Source organism: Eutrigla gurnardus, assembly GCF_963514095.1.
Source record: "Eutrigla gurnardus genome assembly, chromosome: 13".
NCBI lineage: Eukaryota > Metazoa > Chordata > Actinopteri > Perciformes > Triglidae > Eutrigla > Eutrigla gurnardus.
In genome coordinates, this window is record NC_139936.1 from 877361 (window position 1) to 886592 (window position 9232).

Here is a 9232-nt window from a genome sequence, read left to right on the forward strand (position 1 = left end):
GGTAACAAGGTATCAAGTTATCAAGGTAACAAGGTATCAAGGTAACAAGGTACCAAGGGAGAGCCTGACTCAAAGAATACAGGACACAAACAAAGATTAAACATGGAGACATCATGTATTTATGCAGGGAGATGATTTATGGTCATCTTTCTTGGATGTTTTGAGTTGAGTGATGATTATCGGGATGATATCATGAATGACATTTATTTTGGTGGGATAATCCAGGACACAATATTCCATCATATAATCTGTAAAACTACTTTTATCCTGAAATTCATAAATGTAACATCCTGTGAAAGGATGAATCTCTTACTAACTGGACTTCCTGCAGACTGGATCTCCGTTTCCTCGTCCACCTGTCGCCCTGCCGCCTGTCGCCCTGCTGGACCCAGCAGTTATCTGTCTGTCTCCATTAGACAGATCCAGGAATGTGGCGGTGGATCCGGTGGGATTAACAGCAGAAAGAGGGAGCTTGTCTGTGGTGAAGAGGGATTTGTGGCCGCCGTCGGACACGGCTGTCACTATTTGATGCCACAAAGTTTAAAGCTGCTCTAATGTACGTTGCCATAGAAACGACGCATCACATGATGCCGTTGAAGTGGTTATTCTGTCAACGGTGACGTGAATCTGCAGTTTCATGGAGGTTTTAGTGAGTTTATGATCTTGTTTCTCCTCTTCATCACAGTTTCTAATCCAGATCGTGTTTTAATCCGTCAGATTTAAACTTCTCACGTCGACCACGTCACCGAATGTACGATGGATTCATGTTCATCGAGACACACGGAACACAATCCAGGTACAGGAGGGTCGCTACATACATCAACATACTACACCGCTGAAGACCAACTGAAGAGGAAGATGAACTGAAGACAAAGACGAACTGAAGATGAAGATTAACTGAAGACAAAGACCAACTGAAGATGAAGACGAACTGAAGAGGAAGATTAACTGAAGACGAAGACGAACTGAAGACAAAGATGAAGACGAACTGAAGACAAAGATGAAGACGAACTGAAGATGAAGATGAAGATGAAGATGAACTGAAGACGAAGACGAACTGAAAACGAAGATGAAGATGAACTGAAGACGAAGACGAACTGAAGATGAAGACAAACTGAAGACGAAGACGAACTGAAGATGAAGATGAACAGAAGATGAAGATGAACTGAAGACGAACTGAAGACGAAGACGAACTGAAGATGAAGATGAACTGAAGACGAAGACGAACTGAAGATGAAGACGAACTGAAGATGAAGATGAACTGAAGACGAAGATGAACAGAAGATGAAGGTGAACTGAAGACGAAGATGAACAGAAGATGAAGATGAACAGAAGATGAAGATGAACTGAAGATGAACTGAAGACGAAGATGAACTGAAGACGAACTGAAGACGAAGACGAACTGAAGATGAAGACGAACTGAAGATGAAGATGAACTGAAGATGAAGATGAACTGAAGACGAACTGAAGACGAAGACGAACTGAAGATGAAGACGAACTGAAGATGAAGATGAACTGAAGATGAAGATGAACAGAAGATGAAGATGAACTGAAGACGAAGATGAACAGAAGATGAAGATGAACAGAAGATGAAGATGAACTGAAGATGAACTGAAGACGAAGATGAACAGAAGATGAAGATGAACAGAAGATGAAGATGAACTGAAGATGAAGACGAACTGAAGATGAAGACGAACAGAAGATGAAGATGAACAGAAGATGAAGACGAACTGAAGATGAAGATGAACAGAAGATGAAGATGAACTGAAGATGAAGACGAACTGAAGATGAAGATGAACTGAAGACGAAGATGAACTGAAGATGAAGATGAACTGAAGATGAACTGAAGACGAAGATGAACAGAAGATGAAGATGAACAGAAGATGAAGACGAACTGAAGATGAAGACGAACTGAAGACGAAGATGAACAGAAGATGAAGATGAACTGAAGATGAAGATGAACTGAAGATGAAGACGAACAGAAGATGAAGATTAACTGAAGACGAAGATGAACTGAAGATGAAGATGAACTGAAGACGAAGATGCACAGAAGATGAAGATGAACTGAAGATGAACAGAAGATGAAGATGAACTGAAGACGAAGACGAACTGAAGACGAAGATGAACAGAAGATGAAGACGAACAGAAGATGAAGACGAATTGAAGATGAAGATTAACTGAAGACAAAGATGAACTGAAGATGAAGATGAACTGAAGATGAAGATGAACAGAAGATGAAGATGAACTGAAGATGAAGACGAACTGAAGATGAAGATTAACTGAAGACAAAGATGAACTGAAGACGAAGATGCACAGAAGATGAAGACGAACTGAAGATGAAGATTAACTGAAGACAAAGATGAACTGAAGACGAAGATGCACAGAAGATGAAGATGAACTGAAGATGAAGATGAACTGAAGACGAAGATGCACAGAAGATGAAGACGAACTGAAGATGAAGATTAACTGAAGACAAAGATGAACTGAAGATGAAGATGAACTGAAGACGAAGATGAACAGAAGATGAAGATGAACTGAAGATGAACAGAAGATGAAGATGAACTGAAGACGAAGACGAACTGAAGATGAAGATTAACTGAAGACGAAGATGAACTGAAGATGAAGACGAACTGAAGACGAAGACGAACTGAAGATGAAGACGAACTGAAGATGAAGATTAACTGAAGACGAAGATGAACTGAAGATGAAGATGAAGATGAACTGAAGATGAACAGAAGATGAAGATGAACTGAAGACGAAGACGAACTGAAGACGAAGACGAACTGAAGATGAAGACGAACAGAAGATGAAGATGAACAGAAGATGAAGACGAACTGAAGACGAAGACGAACTGAAGATGAAGACGAACAGAAGATGAAGATGAACTGAAGATGAAGACGAACAGAAGATGAACTGAAGATGAAGACGAACTGAAGATGAAGATGAACTGAAGATGAAGACGAACTGAAGACGAAGATGAACAGAAGATGAAGATGAACAGAAGATGAAGATGAACTGAAGATGAAGATGAACAGAAGATGAAGATGAACTGAAGATGAAGACGAACTGAAGATGAAGATGAACTGAAGACGAACACGAACTGAAGATGAAGATGAACTGAAGACGAAGATGAACAGAAGATGAAGATGAACTGAAGACGAAGACGAACTGAAGATGAAGACGAACTGAAGACGAAGATGAACAGAAGATGAAGATGAACAGAAGATGAAGATGAACTGAAGATGAACAGAAGATGAAGATGAACTGAAGATGAAGACGAACTGAAGATGAACAGAAGATGAAGATGAACTGAAGATGAAGATGAACTGAAGACGAAGATGAACTGAAGATGAAGATGAACTGAAGACGAAGATGAACTGAAGACGAAGATGAACTGAAGATGAAGATGAACTGAAGACGAAGATGAACTGAAGATGAACAGAAGATGAAGATGAACTGAAGATGAAGATGAACTGAAGACGAAGATGAACTGAAGATGAAGATGAACTGAAGACGAAGATGAACTGAAGACGAAGATGAACTGAAGATGAAGATGAACTGAAGACGAAGATGAACAGAAGATGAAGATGAACTGAAGATGAACAGAAGATGAAGATGAACAGAAGATGAAGATGAACTGAAGATGAAGATGAACAGAAGATGAAGATGAACTGAAGATGAAGATGAACAGAAGATGAAGATGAACAGAAGATGAAGATGAACTGAAGATGAACAGAAGATGAAGATGAACTGAAGATGAAGACGAACTGAAGATGAAGACGAACTGAAGACGAAGATGAACAGAAGATGAAGATGAACAGAAGATGAAGATGAACTGAAGATGAAGATGAACTGAAGATGAAGACGAACTGAAGATGAAGATTAACTGAAGACGAACACGAACTGAAGATGAAGATGAACTGAAGACGAAGATGAACAGAAGATGAAGATGAACTGAAGACGAAGATGAACTGAAGATGAAGATGAACTGAAGATGAAGATGAACTGAAGATGAACTGAAGACGAAGATGAACAGAAGATGAAGATGAACAGAAGATGAAGACGAACTGAAGATGAAGACGAACTGAAGACGAAGATGAACAGAAGATGAAGATGAACTGAAGATGAAGATGAACTTAAGATGAAGATGAACAGAAGATGAAGATGAACTGAAGATGAAGACGAACTGAAGATGAAGATGAACTGAAGACGAAGATGAACTGAAGATGAAGATGAACTGAAGATGAACTGAAGACGAAGATGAACAGAAGATGAAGATGAACAGAAGATGAAGACGAACTGAAGATGAAGACGAACTGAAGACGAAGATGAACAGAAGATGAAGATGAACTGAAGATGAAGATGAACTGAAGATGAAGACGAACAGAAGATGAAGATTAACTGAAGACGAAGATGAACTGAAGATGAAGATGAACTGAAGACGAAGATGCACAGAAGATGAAGATGAACTGAAGATGAACAGAAGATGAAGATGAACTGAAGACGAAGACGAACTGAAGACGAAGATGAACAGAAGATGAAGACGAACAGAAGATGAAGACGAACTGAAGATGAAGATTAACTGAAGACAAAGATGAACTGAAGATGAAGATGAACTGAAGACGAAGATGCACAGAAGATGAAGACGAACTGAAGATGAAGATTAACTGAAGACGAAGATGAACTGAAGATGAAGATGAACTGAAGACGAAGACGAACTGAAGATGAAGACGAACTGAAGACGAAGACGAACTGAAGATGAAGACGAACTGAAGACGAAGACGAACTGAAGATGAAGACGAACTGAAGATGAAGATTAACTGAAGACGAAGATGAACTGAAGATGAAGATGAAGATGAACTGAAGATGAACAGAAGATGAAGATGAACTGAAGACGAAGACGAACTGAAGACGAAGATGAACTGAAGATGAAGACGAACTGAAGACGAAGACGAACTGAAGATGAAGACGAACTGAAGACGAAGATGAACTGAAGATGAAGATGAACAGAAGATGAAGATGAACTGAAGACGAAGACGAACTGAAGATGAAGATTAACTGAAGACGAAGACGAACTGAAGATGAAGATTAACTGAAGACGAAGATGAACTGAAGATGAAGATGAAGACGAACTGAAGATGAAGATGAACTGAAGACGAAGACGAACTGAAGATGAAGATGAACTGAAGATGAAGACGAACTGAAGACGAAGACGAACTGAAGATGAAGACGAACAGAAGATGAAGATGAACAGAAGATGAAGACGAACTGAAGACGAAGATGAACAGAAGATGAAGATGAACTGAAGATGAAGACGAACAGAAGATGAACTGAAGATGAAGACGAACTGAAGACGAAGATGAACAGAAGATGAAGATGAACAGAAGATGAAGACGAACTGAAGATGAAGACGAACTGAAGACGAAGATGAACAGAAGATGAAGATGAACTGAAGATGAAGACGAACTGAAGACGAAGATGAACAGAAGATGAAGACGAACTGAAGATAAAGACGAACAGAAGATGAAGATGAACAGAAGATGAAGACGAACTGAAGATGAAGATGAACTGAAGATGAAGACGAACTGAAGACGAAGATGAACTGAAGATGAAGACGAACTGAAGACGAAGATGAACAGAAGATGAAGACGAACTGAAGATAAAGACGAACAGAAGATGAAGATGAACAGAAGATGAAGACGAACTGAAGACGAAGATGAACAGAAGATGAAGATGAACTGAAGATGAAGACGAACAGAAGATGAACTGAAGATGAAGACGAACTGAAGACGAAGATGAACAGAAGATGAAGATGAACAGAAGATGAAGACGAACTGAAGATGAAGACGAACTGAAGACGAAGATGAACAGAAGATGAAGATGAACTGAAGATGAAGACGAACTGAAGACGAAGATGAACAGAAGATGAAGACGAACTGAAGATGAAGACGAACTGAAGACGAAGATGAACAGAAGATGAAGATGAACTGAAGATGAAGATGAACTGAAGATGAAGACGAACAGAAGATGAAGATTAACTGAAGACGAAGATGAACTGAAGATGAAGATGAACTGAAGATGAAGATGAACTGAAGACGAAGATGCACAGAAGATGAAGACGAACTGAAGATGAAGATTAACTGAAGATGAACAGAAGATGAAGATGAACTGAAGACGAAGACGAACTGAAGACGAAGATGAACAGAAGATGAAGACGAACAGAAGATGAAGACGAACTGAAGATGAAGATTAACTGAAGACAAAGATGAACTGAAGATGAAGATGAACTGAAGACGAAGATGCACAGAAGATGAAGACGAACTGAAGATGAAGATTAACTGAAGACGAAGATGAACTGAAGATGAAGATGAACTGAAGATGAAGATTAACTGAAGATGAAGATGAACTGAAGATGAAGACGAACTGAAGATGAAGATGAACTGAAGACGAAGATGAACTGAAGATGAAGATGAACTGAAGATGAACTGAAGACGAAGACGAACTGAAGATGAAGACGAACTGAAGACGAAGACGAACTGAAGATGAAGACGAACTGAAGACGAAGACGAACTGAAGATGAAGACGAACTGAAGATGAAGATTAACTGAAGACGAAGATGAACTGAAGATGAAGATGAAGATGAACTGAAGATGAACAGAAGATGAAGATGAACTGAAGACGAAGACGAACTGAAGATGAAGACGAACAGAAGATGAAGATGAACAGAAGATGAAGACGAACTGAAGACGAAGATGAACAGAAGATGAAGATGAACAGAAGATGAAGATGAACTGAAGATGAAGATGAACAGAAGATGAAGATGAACTGAAGATGAAGACGACCTGAAGATGAACAGAAGATGAAGATGAACTGAAGATGAACTGAAGATGAACAGAAGATGAAGATGAACTGAAGATGAAGATGAACTGAAGACGAAGATGAACTGAAGATGAAGATGAACTGAAGACGAAGATGAACTGAAGACGAAGATGAACTGAAGATGAAGATGAACTGAAGACGAAGATGAACAGAAGATGAAGATGAACTGAAGATGAACAGAAGATGAAGATGAACTGAAGACGAAGACGAACTGAAGATGAAGATGAACTGAAGATGAACAGAAGATGAAGATGAACTGAAGATGAAGACGAACAGAAGATGAAGATGAACAGAAGATGAAGATGAACTGAAGATGAAGACGAACTGAAGACGAAGATGAACTGAAGACGAAGACGAACTGAAGATGAAGACGAACTGAAGACGAAGATGAACAGAAGATGAAGATGAACAGAAGATGAAGATGAACTGAAGATGAAGACGAACTGAAGATGAAGACGAACTGAAGATGAAGATGAACAGAAGATGAAGATGAACAGAAGATGAAGATGAACTGAAGATGAAGACGAACTGAAGATGAACAGAAGATGTAGATGAACAGAAGATGAAGATGAACTGAAGATGAACAGAAGATGTAGATGAACAGAAGATGAAGATGAACTGAAGATGAAGATTAACTGAAGACGAACACGAACTGAAGATGAAGATGAACTGAAGACGAAGATGAACAGAAGATGAGGTTAACTGAAGACGAAGATGAACAGAAGATGAACAGAAGATGAAGATGAACTGAAGATGAACAGAAGATGAAGATGAACTGAAGATGAACAGAAGATGAGGTTAACTGAAGACGAAGATGAACAGAAGATGAACAGAAGATGAAGATGAACAGAAGATGAAGATGAACTGAAGATGAACTTAAGATGAAGATTAACTGAAGATGAAGATGAACTGACAGGAGGTCAGAGTGCTGATTGAAGGCAGCTGACTCTCTGGGAGGCCGGTGGAGACCTCTGGTGGATCTGGAAGGTATTACATGTTCACCATCAGACCATCCACCTGTGTGGCAACATCAACAGGAGACGTACTGTATCCAAGTACTGCTTAGTTGAGGTACTTCTATACTTATTACTTTTACGTGGAACAGAATATTTCTACCCTGTTGTATTAGTACTTTTACTGCAGTACTTTTCCTGATTCATAGTATGAACTCACACCGACGTGAAGCTGAAGAATCAAACTAACGAGTTAAATGTTTGTGTGAAGCAGCGACGTCATGTGACTCACAGCTGGGTCACACCTAAAGATAGCACGCTGTGTCACACACACACACACACACACACACACACACACACACACACACACACACACACACACACAGTGTCAGATCTCAGTAAACAAGCGTGAGCCGACAGCAGGACGTTAACAGGAACTCACAGGTAAGAAAACTGTTTTTATCAAGCTGTTACATTCTGACGGGGAGATGATGATGTCATCATCATTATAATTATTATTTATTATTATTACAAGAATGAGTTTTATTCTTGCACGGTGGTGTAGTGGGTAGCACTCTCGCCTCACAGCGAGAGGGTCCCGGGTTCGATTCCCGGGTCGGCCCGGGTTCCTTCTGTGTGGAGTTTGCATGTTCTCCCCGTGTAAGCGTGGGTTCTCTCCGGGTTCTCCGGCTTCCTCCCACAGTCCAAAGACATGCAGGATGGGGATAGGTTCATTGGTGACTCTAAATTGCCCGTAGGTGTGAATGTGAGTGTGAATGGTTGTTTGTCTCTACATGTCTCCCTGTGATAGACTGGCGTCCTGTCCAGGTGAACCCTGCCTTCGCCCAATGATAGCTGGGATCGGCTCCAGCCCCCCCGTGACCCTAAATACAGGATAAGCGGTTGATGGATGGATGGATGGATGGATGGATGGATGGTTGGATGAATGGATGGATGGATGGTTGGATGGATGGATGAACGGATGGTGGATGGATGGATGGTTGGATGGATGGATGAATGGATGGATGGATGGTTGGATGGATGGATGAACGGATGGATGGATGGATGGATGGATGGTTGGATGGATGGATGAACGGATGGATGGATGGATGGATGGTTGGATGGATGGATGAATGGATGGATGGATGGTTGGATGGATGGATGAACGGATGGAGGGAGGGATGGATGGATGGATGGATGGATGAACGGATGGATGGATGGATGGATGAACGGATGGATGGATGGATTATTCTGTATCAGCCTGGTCTCCTAACAGAACGTAAGGCTCGATAACGGAGGCTGATTAACAGTTTGTCCTCCGGCCAGCAGACAGCACTGGTGATTCATGGGAGGTTGAGTTCTTAGTATCTGATAATACTACAACTTACTACTGCTAAACC